The sequence below is a fragment of the Babylonia areolata genome, chromosome 2 (assembly GCF_041734735.1).
Source record: "Babylonia areolata isolate BAREFJ2019XMU chromosome 2, ASM4173473v1, whole genome shotgun sequence".
Classification (NCBI taxonomy): Eukaryota; Metazoa; Mollusca; class Gastropoda; order Neogastropoda; family Buccinidae; genus Babylonia; species Babylonia areolata.
Window position 1 is genome coordinate 5,984,592 of NC_134877.1, and position 20,013 is coordinate 6,004,604.

General features: G+C 41.2%; 1 protein-coding gene across 1 annotated transcript in view; it reads right to left on the reverse strand.

Moving 5' to 3' along the window:
• LOC143297005 (uncharacterized) overlaps nt 1–12,882 on the reverse strand; it is a 76,823-nt gene extending 63,941 nt beyond the window's left edge. Inside the window, exon 1 of the mRNA XM_076609126.1 lies at nt 12,657–12,882. The gene's annotated coding sequence lies outside the window, so the exon portion shown is untranslated. The remainder of the gene's footprint in view (nt 1–12,656) is intronic.
• Nucleotides 12,883–20,013: the final 7,131 nt, after the last annotated feature.

Consider the following 20,013-nt stretch of genomic DNA (forward strand, 5'->3'; position numbering starts at 1 on the left):
AAAAAAACATGGGGGAGGGGGTGTAGGAATAGGCGTTGGGCTCCATGCATTCTAAGGCAGTATGTTTGTTCTTTTGGTGTGAAAGGAAGACGAAGAAGAAGAAGAAGCGGAGAAAAACAAGAACAACAAAAAGACAATTTAAAAAAAAAAAATCAAGAAGAAGAAGAGGAGGAAAAGGAGGAGGAAGAAGAAGACGAAGAAGAAGAAAGAAGAAGAAGAAGAAGAAGAAGAAGAAGAAAGAAGAGGAAGAAGAAGATAACAAAAAGAAGAGGATGACTAGAAGCAGCTGCAGCAGCTAAAAAAAAAAAAAAAAAAAAAAAGATGAAGAAAACAAAGACAAGAAAAAAGAACAGATCATCTTTTTTTTTCTATCATAATAACACACACACACACACACACACACACAAACGCGCTCGCACAGAGAAAATGAGCGAGAGAGTAAGAGGGGTGAGACAGAGAAAGAAAGAGAGACAGAGACACAGAGAGAGAGAATTATGAGAGAGAGAGACAGACAGAGAGACAGACACACACACACACACACACATGCGGACAGACACACAGATGGTCTAGTGCGTGTCGTGTTCAAAGCAGCGTGGATTCTTCTCCTTTGTGCATGGCAGGACCTGCATACAACAGAGAGCGCGTCGCCACAGTGCAGCGCCACATTTTTTTTTTTCTTCTTCTTCTTTCTTTTCTCTCTGTCAGTGTAGCTGTCTTTCCGTCAATGTGGACTGCTCAGCAGAATTTTGCCAAGGACAGCCCTTTTGTTGCCGACGGGTCTTTTCCGTGTGCGAAGTGCAAGCTACATACAGGAACCTCGATTTTTCGTTTCACCCAAAGGACTAGTTTTCATACCACCATTCAAGGTCTAGTGGAAGAGAGAGACGATCCTGGTCTTTATATAGAATTCGCATCCGTGAACACTCTCTTCCTAGTCGAACACATTAAGTCTACAGTCTGAATCAAAATACCCATCACTAATTGCAACAGGAAATATTATTTATATGTGAAATAAAGAACATTTATTCCTAAACGTGTCCTGTGAGTTATAAGTGCTATAGTATTCAAACAGATTTATTATCAATTCTTTTTCAATTTCGTCGACGGGTGCTTTGACATTTTTGACGCGCACGGTCTTCCGCAGACAAACATTAGTTGTTTTTGTTTGTTTTTAAGCTGGGAAAGTCCTGTCTGCTGCGTACGCGCGCGCCTCGCTGTGACGATTCACGATCATCAGTCGGTACGTTTATTTTGATCTACGATAATTGAGTATCTATACAATCGCTTTCATTATCGCTTAACTTTCCTTTCTACCTCGAAAAACTCGTGCCTGATACACAATAGCCGAATGGTTAAAGCGTTGGACTTTCAATCTGAGGGTCCCGGGTTCGAATCTCGGTGGCACCTGGTGGGTAAAGGGTGTAGATTTTACCGATCTCCCAGGTCAACATGTGTGCAGACCTGCCAGTGCCTGAACTCCCTTTGTGTGTACATGCAACCAGAAGATCAAATACGCAAGTTAAAGATCCTGTAATCCATGTCAGCGTTCGGTGGGTTGTGGAAACAAGAACATACCCAGCATGCACACCCCCGAAAACGGAGTATGTCTGCCTACATGGCGGGATAAGTAAACAAAACGGTCATACACATAAAATGTTAAATATTACATGTTTGTCCGACTGTATGTGTGCATACCTGAAATCTGAATGAATGATACAGGAAACGAATGATGAGCGCCCAATAGCAGCCGTTAGTCGGCTCTATCCAGGTAGGCAGCCTGTTGTATAAATGACCCCGTGTTTGTAAAGCACTAAGAGCTTGGTCTCCGACGGAGGATATATAAGTATCCATATCAATCAATCAATCAGTCAGTCAATCAACATTGGTGTGTTTAGTAGTTAAGAGATATATAAATATTTAGATCCATATTGAAGGTAGATTACCACAAGGTTACAGCTCCTTACACGTCTCAAATTCCACAGTAGCCAGAAGTGTGATAATCAGAAGATAAACAAGAGAGGCAAGGCCTTCAAGACTCACTTATGATACACTTAAAGAAAAAATCTAATCGTTAAAATGTGTTCTGTATTTGTTATTATAAAGCTTCGGGTTAAAAAAAAGAAAAAAAAAAAGAAGTCCTAACCAGATTCGAACCCCGCGTGTTCGGGTGAGAAGAAACTGTCTTACCCATTACACTATCGTGGCTCCTTAACTGACGTTCTAAAATTTGATATATTTTAACATACTTTTTTTAAAGGGCGATAATCCAACTGCGGTATTCGCAGTGAGAACGCTGTTTAAATCATATTATTCTGGTGTATCTTGGGCATTCAAAAAAATCTTTAAGGGCAATAAAAAAAAAAAAAATCTTTTTAAGTCCGCGGTAAAGGAGACGTGGCTATCGCCGCGATCACACTGCAACATTTAGCCGTTTTCTCTAGATCTAGATAGATGTACAAGTTTAGTTACATCCGCCGGGAATGTAGTATGACACGGTCGATTCAATTTCTGTTTTATGTTCATTCTAGTTTTATAGCTTTAAAGTTGATATGTAAAATTTAGTATTTTGTTGAACTAATAACATGTAGAGCCAAGTACAAGTACTTCTAAACGTCGTATGAAGTGAAAAGGACTTTATTTTGAGAAAAGTCAAGACTGGAATTTTTTTCGTTTCATTGCAATCAGTTCAAAGGTATTAACTCGCATGGTTTACAATTTTTAACTGTGAATTCCGACTGATTCTGTGGATAGTTTTATGGCAGTTTGGGGCATAATCCAGTAAGTGATGAGGCGTTCACAAATCTTTCTCTGTATAAATATTTAACGGTCTCCTCCAACTTTCCATCACATGTTATCATGTACTGTCCATTGAATATAGGATTGAATGGGCAGGTCAACAACTTGAAACAAAATGGCGTCGTTCGCGTTCGCAAAGAATATGAGCACGCGCTTTGAATGTGTATAAATATGTGTACGCAACTGATTTTTGCCCATGACCTTCAGGGCTCAGCCAATAGATCTGTAGAGTCCACTCGTCATATTGATTTTAGCATTTTCCGAAAAAGACCACTTGGGCGAATGAACATAGTGAAAGCCCTGTACACTGAGAGTAAAACACACAAGCTTTTTATGTACTGAGTATAATTTCAAAATGTAATGTTTAAGATGAGAAAGATCAGTTTTGAAGCAAATTAAGTCCCCTAGCATTAATTACAGATTAATTGCCCTTTTTTATTATCTGCACCAAAACGTTTGCAAATTAAATAAAACTTCCATGCTTAGCAAAAGAAGTTCATGTTTGAACAAAAATTGATAATAATGACTGCTCTTGATGTTGTGTCAGAATATCAGATCAAAGTGCCAAGTTTAGAGAATACAAAAAAAATAAAATATAACAGTAAATGCAGTTTGCATATAATTTGGCTTCTTTTTTTAATTTTTTGTGCCCATCCCAAAGGTGCAATATGGTTTTAAACAAGATGACTGGAAAGAACTGAATTTTTCCTATTTTTATGCCTAATTTGGTGTCAACTGACAAAGTATTTGCAGAGAAAATGTTTACACAAGTGAGTCAAAAAAGCAAATTAGCCAACATTAGTCGGTTGGTTTTTTTTGTTTCTTTTTTTTTTTCTAAATAAAAACCTCGCGTATGAGAGGAATTTAAAGTATTCTCTGCAAGGAAATAATTATCTTTTTTTTGGCCAAGGTATCGAACGAACACGCAGATAAATGAATAGATAGATAAACAATAAATTATTACACAAACAAATTGATAATTTGATACCTAACATGACACACTTCTTTACAGCAAGTTTCACAATTCTTGTTGAATTAAAAAAACAAACAAGTGAGTGCCAGCCAGCCAGCCAGACAGACAGACACACACACACACACACACACACATATATATATATATATATATATATATATATATATATAATATATATATATATATATATATATATATATAGAGAGAGAGAGAGAGAGAGAGAGGGTGGCTTTTTGACGTTTTGACACTTTAATGTCATTGACCATGAGGTCCTTATGACACGGGGGAATGCATCAACGTGCTTTCACTTCATAACAAACCATCATAACAAACGAATAAAATGGTCATTTGAAGAAATATAATAGAAATCAACAGGCCACCCAACACATAATAACTCCGTTCATTCATCTATCAATGCACCATGCAACATATTCCAACACTGGCTACAGAAGAAAATTGTCGAACCTATTTGCCCACGTAGTTATCCTTGTTGTGCTTTTTGCCTAATCTTCATAGCTTCTGATATGAATTTTGCCATCGAGATTATCCCCGGGTGATCTTCTGATGTTAAGATGCTAAAGAGATCCTTTGTTTGTTTGTTTTTGTAAATTCTTTTTCATAAACTACACATTTACTTCTGAAATGATCGTATGATTTACAATCAAACATAAAATGAATTTCATCATCAACTGTGGAGCTACATGGAGAATTTGTGGACGCACCTGGCATAAACCATTTTTTTGTTGGCATTAAAGCCAAGAGTTCTTGATGTAATTGGGCAAGGATTGTATGATGCCATTTATTCGTAATAACAGTCAGGCGTTTTACAGCTTGAAGTATACCTTTGAATGAATGTGACCAGCTGTACTTATCTTTACTTTACAATACACAAACTTTATTGTCTATACTTTGGTACAGAGATTTTCTTTTTGGCAGCAGCACATGTCCAACATAAGAAGAAAACAACAAACAAATAAAATGAATAGAAAATAAAAAGATAAATTAAATGGCACCAAATGGAAATAGCTATATACAAATATAAAGATTACTGAAATTTACGTGCCTCTCCATTTCAGTCAGCCAAACCGCATTGCACATCTACCGCCCCCCCCCCCTCACCACACACACCACGCACACACACCACGCGCACACACACGCACACATACACTCTCTCTCATCCCCTCTCACTCTGTCTCTCTCTTCACAAGAAATGCAACTACAAAGATCATCGTTCATTTAAAAATCAAATATCGACAAGAATTAAGCCAAAGAGCAGCACTTCCATAGTTCACATTAGGCATCACAGAAGAACAACTGAGTGTCAATTTGGTTTAACCATATCAAGCAGTCCGGATTTAAATTTTGAAATAAAAGTGTGCTCATATCCCACACCTTGACACATCCACACAACTGCAAAATCATTTTCAGACAAAACGTTTCCTACACAAGAAGCCCAATTTTCTTTTCCTTTCTCTATCTCGGATATAACATCATATCGTATGTCTGATTACAAAGTCTACTTTGAGGCAATTTCAACAGTTTAAGCCAATACCAGCAGATCAGGCACAAAACAAATTTTAAAAGCTACGACGGTGAAAAAAACAACACCTTTTTAATTCACGATTAAAAGAAAGTTGAATTACGAACGATAAATATGAAAGCACAAGATGCTGGAAACGATATCCCTTTTCATTGCGTGTGCGTGCGTGTGTGTGTTTGCGCGTGCGCGCATCTGTGTATCTGTGTGTACGTGCGTGCGCGTGTGTGTATGTGTGTGTTCGCGTGTCTTGTATGTGTGGAAGAGGCAAAACTTTCAAAACTTCAGATTACAACGAATCCAAGATTCTTAACATTTCACGAAACCCGATTTGACAGTCTGTGTAATGGCTGCACGGTTTCGCGGATTCCCAAGAATTGTTTTCATACGATCTTGGCCTGAAACAAATGAATCCTGGCCAACGGTTTTTTTTTTTTTTTACTCTAAACAATCTGTTTCACAAAGTTTCTGGCATTTTATGGAATGATGTGTTCATTAAATCACATTGACCTTTGTACTTAGATCCTGGAAATGCTTCGTGGAACATGCAAATGTGTTTTGTTGCAAAGTCAGTGGCTGGACACTAACCGATCAAACTGAGCTCAAAAGGTGAAGAAGAGAAACTGAAAAATCAAAACGGAAGAAAACTACTTTGTTATTAATTTTGATGTTGCTGTTAATGTTGTTGCTGTGGTTGCCATGTGTAAAATCACAAGATTTCACCCCGACAGGACAAAGAAAAAACGATTCTTTTCATAAGTTATGTATAAATGTGCTTGTAGTTGTTTTTTTTTCTCTTCTAAATAACATTTTTGCTGCTACTGTTGTTGTTGTTGTCACTGTTTCTGTCATTACTTTTAGGTGTGTGTTTTTTTCACGTGCAATTTGAGGCAGTTTCGCGTGCGCGCGCGCGCACTCACACACGCACGCACACAAAAGGAAGAAGTACACCAACAAGAACAATCACAACATCAACAGCAGAACAAATAATCACAATGATAATAATGACTTTGCGTCACATTTAAAAAAAAAAATCGCTGTTATTACTAACAACAAAGGCATGCTCGAAGAGAGAGAGAGAGAGAGAGAGAGACAGAGACAGAGAGACAGACAGACAGAGAGAGACAGACAGAGACAGACAGACAGACAGAGAAGCAGACACCCACCACCCTTCTTATCTTTCGTGATACTCAACTAAAAACCATAGTCGTTGGTGTGATGAACGCAAAACAACAACGTGTTTGTAAAGCGCTTGGTCTCTGGCCGAGGATAGCGCTTGATCGTCAGCACTGGAGACCACAGTCGCACGAATTTGAAGTAACAAATGATATTCACTGCGCACTTTTTAAGTGGCGTAGTCAACATAACTGCAGAGCAGTCTCAAGAGAAAAACCAAATGGGAATAAAGAATGGTCACATGAGGTAACAAAGAATGGTCACACGGGGTAACAAAGAATGGTCACACAAGGCAAAACAAAGAATGACCACACGAGGCAAAACAAAGAATGGTCACACGTGGTAACAAAGAATGGTCACACGAGGTAACAAAGGATGGTCACACGAAAGAATGGTCACACGAGGTAACAAAGAATGGTCACACGAGGTAACAAACAATGGCCACACGAGGTAACAAAAAATGGTCACACGAGGTAACAAAGAATGGTCACACAAGACAAAACAAAGAATGGCCACACTAGGGAACAAAGAATGGTCACACGAGGTAACAAAGAATGGTCACACGAGGTAACAAGGCATAGTCGCACGAGGCAACAAAGAATGGTCACACGAGGTAACAAAGAATGGTCACACGAAGTAACAAGGCATAGTCGCACGAGGCAACAAAGAATTGTCACACGAGGTAACAAAGAATGGTCACACCAGGCAAAACAAAGAATGGTCACACGAGGTAACAAAGAATGGTCACACGAGGTAACAAAGAATTGTCACACCAGGCAAAACAAAGAATGGCCACACGAGGTAACAAAGAATGGTCACACGAGGTAATAATAATAATAATAATTTATTTTTATATAGCGCTATAATACGAGCATAAGCAAGCTCTAAGCGCTTTACAATCCAGTACCTAAAGTGAAACAAGAAAGCATATAAAAAGTAGTAGAAACATGAAACAAAAGCATTAATATCATAAAAAAACAAACAAACAAAAAAACACAATGCATACAACTCACAAAGTAGCATACTATCAATACTACAACTGTTACACTCCAACACACACTAACACCCACGCATAGACACACGTACACACATGATTAAACGGCTGAGATGACAGCAATTTTCACTTAAAATACATACATGTGAAAAGGAACATCTGCGTGCCACAGATTTTGTAAAAATTGTAAAATAAAATTTTGGATAGAAAAGGTAAAAAGGGTAAAAATCGGGTCAATCTCTCTTCCGAACCACACCACCACCATCCATCTACCCACTCCCATTCTCTCTACTCTCCCATCACACATACTCACATTGCCATGGGCTTGGGACAACAGCACTATTAGAGTTATGACAAGTTGTTGTTGTTTTTTTAAAGATAAGTTTTAAGATTTACTTTAAAGGTAGATAGACGAGTTGTTTGTCTGTGAGCAATAGGCAGAGAATTCCAAGTTGTTGGGCCGAAGACGGAAAATGACCTCTTTCCACAGGAGTTAAGGAAGTATCGGGGAACAGTTAGCTGGGAGGAATCAAGAGATCTCAATGTTCTGTTTGGCAAGTACGGGTTAACAAGCTCAGAAAGATATGAGGGTGTGGTATCACAATTCAGGCACTGAAAGCATAGGCAGGCAACTTTATATTCGATTCTGGTTTGAACAGGCAACCAATGAAGTGTCCGCAGGAGAGCAGTAGCACTCTCTCCTTGACTTTTTAAGGACGAGTCGAGATGCATTGTGCTGTATTTTCTGGAGCTTGTAGGTAACAAAGAATGGTTACACAAGGCAAAACATAGAATGGTCACATGAGGTGACAGCCCTCCACTTACAAACACATTCGTCAGCGGCCGTATCGGGTTAACTTTCTCCATACGAACGGCGAAAGAGACGACGTTAACAGCGGTTTCACGCCAAATACCATCATCAAAATATTGCAAGCGGAAGGCTCTTATACTGAAGAGGTGAATGTTGACAAAAAAATACCACAATTCTGACGACGGAAGCTAAAGGTTGGGTCATTCAGACACCCACTGGACATCTGAAGGGTCTGTGTAGAGGAGAAGCGAGGACTGGTCGTACTGAGTGAGTTAAAAAAAAATCTGCTGGATGCTCTGTTTTGGAATAATCTTGCTTTAACTTCATTGCAAGGGGGGCAACAACAACAACAACAACAAAAATCCCGAACGCATCATTTCCGACATTTCACGAATTCTCAAACTGACAGTGCAGATCATCTCTCATTGTTTCCTGCCTCCTTTGTTATCGAAGTTTCCTTGAACTTTTTATCACGTCTTCCTGACAAAACAATGCCCATTTCTGGGTCGAGAACTTCCATATAGGCTACTGTCAGTATTCTGATCCACACTTCCATGCGTGAAATATAAAACATCTGTCGGTAATTCAAGAAAAAGAACAGCTTTGAATTACGATGGCCACTGAAATCGTGCGCTCTTTACTTCATGTTTCCCGCCCTTCTTTATACTTTGATAGCACATTGCGTCAAACGTGAAACGCAAAGTATTGCTTAGAAAGTAAAACAAACACACAAACACACAAACAAAAAACAACTCGTCATGACGTCAATGGTCTCGAAGTTAAACTAATAAAATGGCCTGGCCGAGTGGACAGAAGCCAGTCGAACAGAGAACAGCATGCTGGACTGGTATTAGACAAAAATACAAAACAAAACAAAACAACAAAAACCGTTCTGTGGGTTTTATGGTATTTTATATAATGACGTATGCATGAAATACGAGTGCAACGATGGCAAGTTTAATTCAGATTTGTGCTGATGTTTACGTGATGTTTCGGGAACAACTCGGCATAACGAGCGAAAATAACCAACCAAACTGACATGAAAACAGAAAAAAAAACACAATGTCAAACAACAGGAAATAAAACAGCGAGTTTGTTCAAAGCTGCATGTTTTCCTTCCGAAATGTGAAAAAGCGATGTTTATGTCGCTGTTATTGTTAATGTATCTTTGCTTCTGGTTTCATTTTGGTTCTTCTGATAAGAGAGCACGCACGAAAAAGCGCGCGTGCTCACCCATAGACATACAGACAAAGAAAGACAGACAGAGAGACAGGCAGGCAGGCGCGCGCGCACACACACACACACACACACAAACGAAGGATCTTTCTGTTGACAGTTGTTCAAATGCTGTGACAATGAAAGATGAAGTTGTGCGCAGGCAGCTGCACATGCGCTGCCCTTATCTTGCTTGCCTGTAGGAACAGATTCTACATCATCATCAGATGGTTGTGTTGTAGTTGTTGGGCTGGGTTCTATCTTCGATACAGCGTTTTCCACAAGAGGGTAAGGAAGAACAAGAGGGGGAGGAAAAGGGAATGAACACCCCACACAAGGTCGTTTCACGGAGGTTCTCTATTCTGACCTCTTCAGATACAAAGGGTGAGAGTGCCTGACTGCGTAATAATGTACAACAATGCGCGACAATGCGCGAAGATAGAACCCACCCCAACAACTACAACAGTTGCGTAGTGGTCACTAGCGGGGCAACGCACGCCCAGGAAGCGGAAGCCGAGGTCCCAGGTTGCAACCCCAGAAGGAGAAGCTACCTTTTCCCCTTCAGCAAGAGCCCATGCAGTGGTGGTCAGGGTACCAGACTCTCAAAGGAAGACGTGGATGGATGTTCCGAAAACATGGCAGCAGAGTCAGGATCATCGGCGTGGGAGTGATGCCGACGATATAGTGTGAGAGATGGAGCGGAAAAAAACGCACGCACGCACGCACGCACGCGCGCGCACGGACACAAACACACGCAGGCACACACACACACACTTTTGCCCTGTATGCAGCAGTATTTCCATGGAAAGACTCTTGTTTATATTCTAGAGAAAAAAAAGCTTCCTTGTCGACGTTTTCTTGAAAATCCGTTTTACGAACACACAGAAACAAAACCCAACGATATACAAGGTAAAACTGTGCATGATTGTTCAAGAAAGTGTTTCAGAATGGCGCAAGAGAAATGTCGGTTTACACCAAGCGTTATCCTATGACTCGAAATCGATTCCTGTAAATACAGCACATTCTAAACTTTAAAGTGTTCTCTTATTTTCGAAATAATATTGTAGAAATCGTCGATATGAGGTATTGTACGAAAGAGAATGGCAACATATTAATCTGCCCAATTAGGCGATATTCCAAATGAGAAATGTTCTCATATATGTACCGTGCCATGAATTGTTGAAAGGCATACATCGTTCTGTAGTGTGAGTTCTGAAATATTCCCCACTTGTTTTGAAACTGTTGCTTCCTCCCTTCCCACTCGGCTACCACTTGAAACTAATGTCACCCCCTTCTTTCTCGCGTTCAAATATGAACGCGAGTCTTTCTTAATCACATTATGATGAAAGACAACAATGAAAAGATAAAACGCTAACAGCTAGCCCTGATTATAAAAAAAAAGTATGAAATAAATGAATAATAGAAAATGAAAACAGAGAAAATAACTTCCAAATGCATATAGACCTATACCATACAAACTACACCAAATGAGGAGCTCATTGTAAAAAACAACAACAACAAAAACACTTGCTGATCTTGTACCAATGTGAAATATAAATTAAAATCAATACGGACGGACGGGAGAATAATTATATCAATGAGCAAAGAAGGGTAAGAACACTAGTACACCAATTAGCAAAGGAGGTTAAGAATAATGGTATACACAAAATTAAAGGAAGGTTCCAAATTAAGACAATTAAAGACGAGCTAGGAGAGTAAAAAACAAACCTCACATGATTTGGGAGAAACGAAAATTCATGTTTTCATCGTAAACCTTTCAAGTGTCTAACGAGATGCAATGCCTGTTATACGCAACTCAATAACCACACTTCTCGTGAATCTGTTTGATCACACACAAACACACACACAAGAAGAAGAAGAAGAAGAAGAAGAAAAGTAAAAGGGCAGATAGAGAAGGGGTGGGGGTAAGGCGAGTGGGTCAAAGGGAAGGAGAAAAAAGGATCGGAAAACCAGCCCAGACACACGAAGGCACTCGCAGAACATTATAGGATGCAACACATGTCCATCATTAGAAACAACAACTACTACAACAACAAAAAAACAAACAGAACACACACACACACACACACACACACACACACACACACACACACACAGAGAAAAGAAGCATGAATTAGTCTGTTCCTATATCCTTTTTCTTTGTTTTCCAGTGTATTCTTTTCGCTTTGAATCTTTCGTTTTCTTCTTCTTCTTCTTCTTCTCATTCTTATTATCATTACTATTGTTGTTGTTGTTATTGATAATTTATCAATTCTATTTCATTTGAATTTTCGGCCAATGAAGAAAGTCACATGTAGAGCACTAAGAAAAGAAAAGAAAAAAGTTATAATGTGCTCCGTCACACACACACACACACACACACACACACACACACACACACACACACACACATACACACACACAACGAACACACACACACACACATGTGGAAGAAGAAGGAACAGTCGCAGAAACTGAAAAAAAAAAATCCGAAAAGAGTTACATGCAGCATCTGTACATTACACACGCATTTCTCGAAGCCACAAACAAAACACAGCCAGCATGTGCTTAAAACATACGACGATAAAATGAAGAATGATTGCTGAGTCTGTAAAAACACTGAATGGAGAAAGTTTACAAAAACTGTAGGTTGTAAAATAAGACTCACTTTTGATTTTTTTTTTTTTAAGTGTCCCAAAGAACCCTTATTATCTTATCTTACAACCCACGTTGTTTTTTTTTTATAATGAATTTTCTCCTTTATATGATAGTCGTGTCCGACTATGACCATCAGAACAGCAGAGGAGGCAACTGCTGTTCCGACTATTTGGGCTAGAATTTGATTATAGTGGAGAGTGTCTTGCCCAAGTTACATCCCCACTCTCTCGGCCAAGAGGGTTTTAGGACAGTCGGCGTTGGGATGGTTCCCAAAGGCCAACTAGCCCACAAGGCTGCAGCACTGAGAGCCAGTGCAATTTTGCCTCCTAGTTTGAGAGTCATAGTCCTTCACAAAAAGACTAAGCTGTAAATGGTTTCCCATTGACTGGAGAAACCATTGATAACACAGCTCTCTTCTCCACTTACAATATATAACTCCAGCAAACGCACTTACCTGATGAAACTTTCACTCAAGCTTCAACTACAGAAAACTTACCTAGGACAGCTCGAAGCGATGCAAGAGAGAGAGAAGGGGAGGGAGGCTGATGGATGGATGGCAAGGTGAGCAGGCCCCAACTGTGGAGTGATGAGACTTGAGGGGAGACAGACGGCGATCGGAGCGAGAGGATGCCAAACTTGTAAGCAGGTTTGCCGCTGGGCGCGCGTCCGTTCGGAAGGTGGTCCGTCCACAAGCTGTCTGAAAGCGAGGCTTACAACTTCAGTTCTGCGTCACTGCATGTGAGCCGCCCCGCTTTTTATAGCGCCGCGTGACGTCACGTCACCGTGGTTCCAGAGGTGTCGGCCGGCGGTGGATGGGTGGGTGGGAGGGGGGTGGGTGAAGGAGTGGGGGCGGGGAAAGGGGGGGGGGGGGAGTAGGGTTGGGTGTGGGTGCGCGTGTTCTTCTGTCTTGCGTGCCATGCGTCGACTATTCACTCGCGCGTGCATTTCTCTGTGACTGTCTAGTCTGTCCGTCTCGCGCGTGCGGAAGGCGACTGAGGGAGCGCACGTGTTTTGTCCTTTTTAGTTAGCTGGCAAGTTGTCTGGTTACAGTTTACCTGTTTGCTGAATGATTGCTCGTTTGCGTTTTCTTGTTTGCATCCCAGCCAAAAACGAAATTGAAATAAGCCCTGCCATTGAAACGGCATAATCATGACATTATTTATCTCGATCCTTCCGAACTCGCAACCACGATGCCCAGTTTTCAAACTGTCGCTGTCCACATGCCAGCGATCTGCTGGGAACTATCGCTGAATGGCGCGACCTGTCGTCAGAGGGTGACTCTGCAGATCAGACACTGCAGTGCTGCTCAGGCACAGCCAAGGCCACAAATCCGCGGTGATTTCTGTTCTGATTTGTTACATGCAGAGGATGTCGCCCACAACAATTCCCCATGAATCCTCCGACACTGAAGACTTTGGCAAGACTCACCCCAAGCGCGGCAGTGGAGGGGGCGTTGACTTCTTTGTCCAATGTTCAATCACTGGAAATGACGCTGCCAAAATATTTGAATTCTTTTACGGTCTTCAGCTCTGTCTCTTCGATGGTGATAGAGAGGGACGAGCGGTGGAAGCGGGAGCAAGTTGCAGTAGGTTGTAGCAGGACCTCTGGTTCACCAAAGCTCATGGTGAGACCAAAGAGACGGGAGGTTTCAGCAAACGTGTTGACGATGAGCTGGTCAGACTCCCCTGTGTGCCACGAGGGCGCAGTCATCAGCAAAGAGTGCTCCCAACATGATTCTCTCCGTTGTCTTGGGCGTGGCGATCCGCACACCTCAGGTACACCCCATGTTCAAGGTCCCTGACAGCATGGCTGAGCACACAGGTGAGAGGAAGAGGCTGAAGAGAACGGGAGCCAGAACACATCCTTGCTGGACGCCATTTGTGGTGTTGAACGGCTCCGACGCTTCTCCACCAGAGAGTACCAGTCCAGTCATGTCATCATGGAACAGGCGGATCAGGTTCACGAACGTGTTCGGACAGCCATACTTTGACAGGATTGTCCAGACAGCCTCCCAACTGACAGCATCGAACGCCTTGGTCATGTCTATGAGGACAGCGTAGTGGCCCATATTCTGTTCGATACATTTCTCTTGGACCTGACGGACTGTAAATATCATGTCGATGGTGCTACAACCTGGACGGAATCCACACTGTGCCTCTGGCATGTTTTCCTCCGATATGTTGGGGTCAAGCGGTTGAGGATGACCCGGGCCAAGATCTTCCCGGCAACTGACAGGACGGAGATACCCTGGTAGTTGCCACAGTCAGCTTTGCTGCCCTTATTCTTGAACAGCGAGACGAGCGTGGCATCCCTGAAGTCTTTGGGGATGTCTGTTTTTTCCCGCAGGTGCTGGTGAGGAGGGCGAGGAAGGCTCCGGGGGCCAACGGACTGACAGACGTCAAGATCTCTGCAGGAATTCCGTCCATCCCGTGGGCTGTTACATTACATCATCCACTTTCCTTCCCTCACACACACACACACACACACACACACACACACACTCGTCCGCGCGTGTGCGCGCCAACATACGCACACACACACACACAAATAAAAAAAACAAAACAACCCCCCCCCCACACACACACACACACTCGTCCGCGCGTGTGCGCGCCAACATACACAGACACACACACACACAGACACACACACACACACACAAATAAAAAAACAAAACAACCCCCCCCCCCCCACACACACACACACACATACATACACACACCATACACACACACGCGCACACACGAACCCACACACACACACACACACACACACACATACACACAGAGGTGGGGTAGGACAATCGTTGGGACGAGTGATCAGATTTCAATACAGATCACATTGTCAGCAACGTTCTTGCAACGACGTATCTCGTGAGCCTGTTGGATGAACGAACGAATCCATGTTCGATGCCGCTGTGATCCTGTTCAGTAAATATTCATATCAAATCGGTTTCATTTTTTTAACCTTTTTTTTAAAAAAACAACAACAACAACAACTTTGACACAGTCTTTCTAAGACTCACTTTTCTTTGCTTGCCCGACTTCAACTCACTCAGTACGGCCAGTCCTCTCTTCTCCTCTACACAGACCCCTCGGATGTCCAGTGGGTGTCTGAATGACCCAACCTTTAGCTGCCGTCGTCAGAATTGTGGTATTCTTTGTCAACATTCATCTCTTCAGTATAAGAGACTTCTCGCCTGCAATATTTTGATGGTGGTAATTGGGGGTGAAACGCTGTTAACGTCGTCTCTTTCGCCGTTCGTATGGAGAGAATTAATGTACGCCTTTTCCATCTTTTTCTTGAAACGAAGCTTAGAGTTGTTTTCTGTTTTCTCCATTCTCTAAGTTTATATACTGATATTCTTTTTTTTCTTCTTCTTTTTAAAAAACAAAACAAAAAACACACACCATAATGTAATGAAAACCAGCAAAAAAAACCCAAAACAAACAAACAATCAAAAAAAGACAACCAAAAACAACATCAACCCCCCCCCCCCAACTAGAACAACAACAAAAAAGCAACAACAACAACAACAAATAAACAAACACACACACAAAAAAACTTTATCACAGCTGTTGATATACATGACATAGCGGAAATGTCATATTTCAGATGAATCGACATATCGTATTTCATAATCATATGTACCAACAACAACGACAATAACGAAATTGATAAACATAAAGATTTGTTTTTCGTTCATAGTGCAGCTGATACATATCATATTTCAAATATCATACATGATTAAGTCCCATCGAAAATAATCTTGTATATATCCCCTCCCAAGCCCCCCACCCCCAAAAAGTGTATGTATGTATGTATGTATGTATGTATACACCCCCCAACACACACACACACACACACACACACACACACACACACACACACATATATATATATATCTATATATATATATATATATATATCATATATATAAAGCAAACAAACAACAACAGCAGCAACAAAATCAACACACACACGCGCGTGCGCGCGTATATTTGAATACGTGCACACACACACACACACACACGCACGCACACACACACACACTCACACAAGGTTTGTTTCCATTCATTGTGCATCTGACGCATGGACAATAATCGACAAAATGAAACACAATTCTTACATGTGCAATTGAGCCTTGGTACTCTTCTTCCATTCCGTAATATACGACCGTGTGGGGAACAAGGATTGAAGATCTGACAAGCAGTTCATTCCGTCACTTCCTGTTTCTGGACTCTCTGAGGGCATCGCTCAGTCCCACCCGGGCCAGTCCATTCGCTACACCTTTCCCGTCTCTTCACCCCCCTTTCTTGCCGTCCTGTCTGTCTCTCTCCCGGAGCGGTTTTTTTTTGGTGTGCATCATCAAAAGTTTGTCGTCATGACAATCGACGCTTTTCGTATTTTGGGGAGTCAAAAGTTTCCCCTTTAAATCTATAGAAATCTTCAAAAGTTTGTCGCTAAATCTATCGACGCTTTTCTCATATGGGAATCAGCATTTCCGCTTTAAAAAAAAGAAGAAAAAAAAGAAGAAAAAAACGAAAAAAAGCACGACTTCAACTCTGGAATTATTTCTATTAAAAGTCACTGACAGTCTCTCTCTCTCTCTCTCTCCCCTCACCCTACACTCCAACTCCTTCTTCCTTCATGAGACATTTCTGAATCCTTTGGTCTGACCACAGACAAGACACTACCATTTCCAGGGCTTACGAAGATTTGTATTTTGAATTATCATTCCAGACGCTTCAAGCCTCGAGAGAGAATGTAATCTTTTTTTCCCCCCGACGGCTGCAAAACAGACTTTGAGGGATTATTGCTTCTGTTGCTTGGTGTTGTTAACTCCTTCCGTACGAACGACAACAGAGGCCATGATGACAGCGTTTCACGGCTGCTGGCATCATTAACATGTTACAAGCGGAAGGTTCTCACATTGAAGAAATGGAGGAAGACACAGATTACGTCATTTCTAAAAACGAAAGCTACAAGACTGGGCTGGGCACACACCCACAGGACCGATGGTGCTTCTGAGGGGGAAAGAAAGGGAGAAAACTGACTGGCCGTCCCCAATGAGTTAATTCATTTCTGCTTCTTCCACTTGGGGTTTCTCTTTCACTAAACAGCTGTTGTCTGTTGGTAGTTGTTTTGTTGCTCTTACTCTAGGTCTTGTGGATGGAGAGTATGTAGCAATGCAAACAAAAACACCTTAGTTATGTATCTGTACTTCTTTGTTTCGTTTCGTTTCGTTTGACTGTTTCTTCTTTTCTTACTTTTATACGTGCATACATAAACACACACACTTACACACACACACACACACACACACACACACACACATGGTTGGATTACTGTTTTTGCAAATGAAAACATAATTAGTGATTGTGATTCTTGTCATGTATCATCAGTTCCCAATGCAGATGACATATTTTTTATTTTAGAAATTAATAACTGTATGTTTGAAAAAGGACCAGGCTACTGGCGATTCAACAACTCATACCTGTCTGACACCAACTTTACATAACAAATGAATAACAAATTAGACACATGGTTGACAAATGAAAGAGAATTGAATGCACAAGACAAATGGGAACTTTGTAAAATAAATATCAGGAATTTTTGTATTGAATACGGCAAAGCAAAAGCACAGAAAAGAAAGAACGAAATGCTAGATTTGCAGATACAGTTGTATCTACAAATGCCCGGCAGTGAAATTATTCTGGAAACATATCGAATTTTATATAGTTGGAGCAGTTGGCGTCAGACTGGAATTGAATGTGAACGAAGTCCTCTGTGGATTGAAACGATCAGACAACTTTAAATACAATAATATTATCATTCAAAGGGTCAGTCACATAATATTGATAAGGAATATATGCATACAGTATCTTTAAAGAGACAAAGACAGCCACGCCAATATCCTTACCTTTAATCTTTGAACAAGAAATGATATACAGAAACATATAAATGCATTGGACAGATTTACATGGAAAGGGAAATGCTCATCACGAATTGAACGACAAGGGAGGAGGTGGGAAGAAGGGGGATGGTAGCAGCTGTCTTTGTAGAAATGTGTGTGGGACAAGTCTATGTGTATGGTTTGGAATATTTAATGTTGAACTCCGATGTCATGAAATCAAAAACACGCGCTTACACACGCACGCACACACATACACATACACGCGTACGCGAGCAAATAAAACCCCGTTTAGAGGTAACCATACATTAAAAATGTTACAACGAAATGTACATGTATATGAAATCAGGCAGACATGTAGGGATGTATACGTATGTATGTTTGTTCATTTATTTTCCCCTTTCATTTTTTTTTTTTTTTTTTGGCTCTTGTTTTTTTTATCCCTTTTTTTAGAAAAAAATGTTATTTATTTGCCAGTGCAGAAGTTCATGTGACCCACTGATAAAAAACAAAATGAAAAAAAAAAAAGATTGTGCCTCATGAGCAGCATGGAAAAAGTACGACCAACCATCAACCAGCACATTGGACTATATGTCTGTCTGTCCGTCTGTCTCTCTTTCCGGAATGTGACCCGCGAAACAGTGAGACCCTTACCTCATGGCTGGGACTATGCTTACTGGGACCGTCCATGAACCAGAGTCAACACGGCCAGGGACTGTTCGCGCACCTAGCTGGCTTCTCGAGGGTTTAGAGTCAGAATCTACCACCTCCTAGAACGGCTGCCAATCTAACGAGTCAGTCCTGATATGAATGATGAATTATATCGACACTTACAATTATAGCTCCTATCCTCGGTCAGAGACCAAGCTCTAAGCGCTTTACAAACTCAGGGTCATTTGCACAAGAGGCTGCTTACCTGGGTAGAGCCGACTGACGGCTACCGTTGGGCGCTTATCATTCGTTTCCTGTGTCATTCGATCAGATTTCAGGCACGCACATATATACTCTCAGGCATAGTCTTTATCATGCGTGTTTTGTTGTTGTTGTTGTTGTTTGTTTGTTTGTTTTTTCCTGTTTCCCGCTTCTTGTGTAAAGAGGAAGGTGACTCTTAAAATTCAGAGTTAACTGGTCTGTGTTCCCCTGGGAGACCGGGGGAAAAAGTTACTCTTCCGGAAATAGTGATAAATGTAAGAGAAATTCTTTAACGATTTTACTCATAACATTTCAAACAACAACAACAACAAAAACCCACCAGATATTACAAAACCGGAAATAGTGAAAATTGGAAGAGAAATTCTTTAACGATTTTACTCATAACATTAAAAAACAAAAACAAAAAAAAACCCACCAGATATTACAAAATCATTATTGTGAAATAAATGTTTTTGACTAAAATAGTTTCGTGCTGTTTTCTCTCTGTCTCTCCTCCCCCCCCCCCCTTTTTTTTTTCATCTCTTGCTTGTCACGGTCGCGGCTTGTGTTTTCATATAACTTTAAAAAAAAAAAGACATTGTGTGAAAGGTTGTGATTTCCTGTTCGAAACATGTTCAGATGATTACAGGGCCAAAGAGATGGTGTTAGCCAGTTGCCAGTCATGCTTCACCAAAATGTCAACACCCGGAAAATTCGATGCTTGGTCAAATCAAACTGCACACAAAAGTGGTACTGTAGGTAAACGGATGCTGCTGTCAACCGCCCACACAGCCATTTCCAGTTTCAGTTTCAGTAGCTCAAGGAGGCGTCACTGTGTTCGGACAAATCCACATACGCTACACCACATCTGCCAAGCAGATGCCTGCCCAGCAGCGTAACCCAACGCGCTTAGTCAGGCCTTGAAAGCCATTTCCAACGACTTGCGAACCGGAAGAACACTCAGACAATACGCCCCTACTCTCACCCCCCACCCACTGTCAAAGGCTATGCCCTACTTTCCTGTCCATCA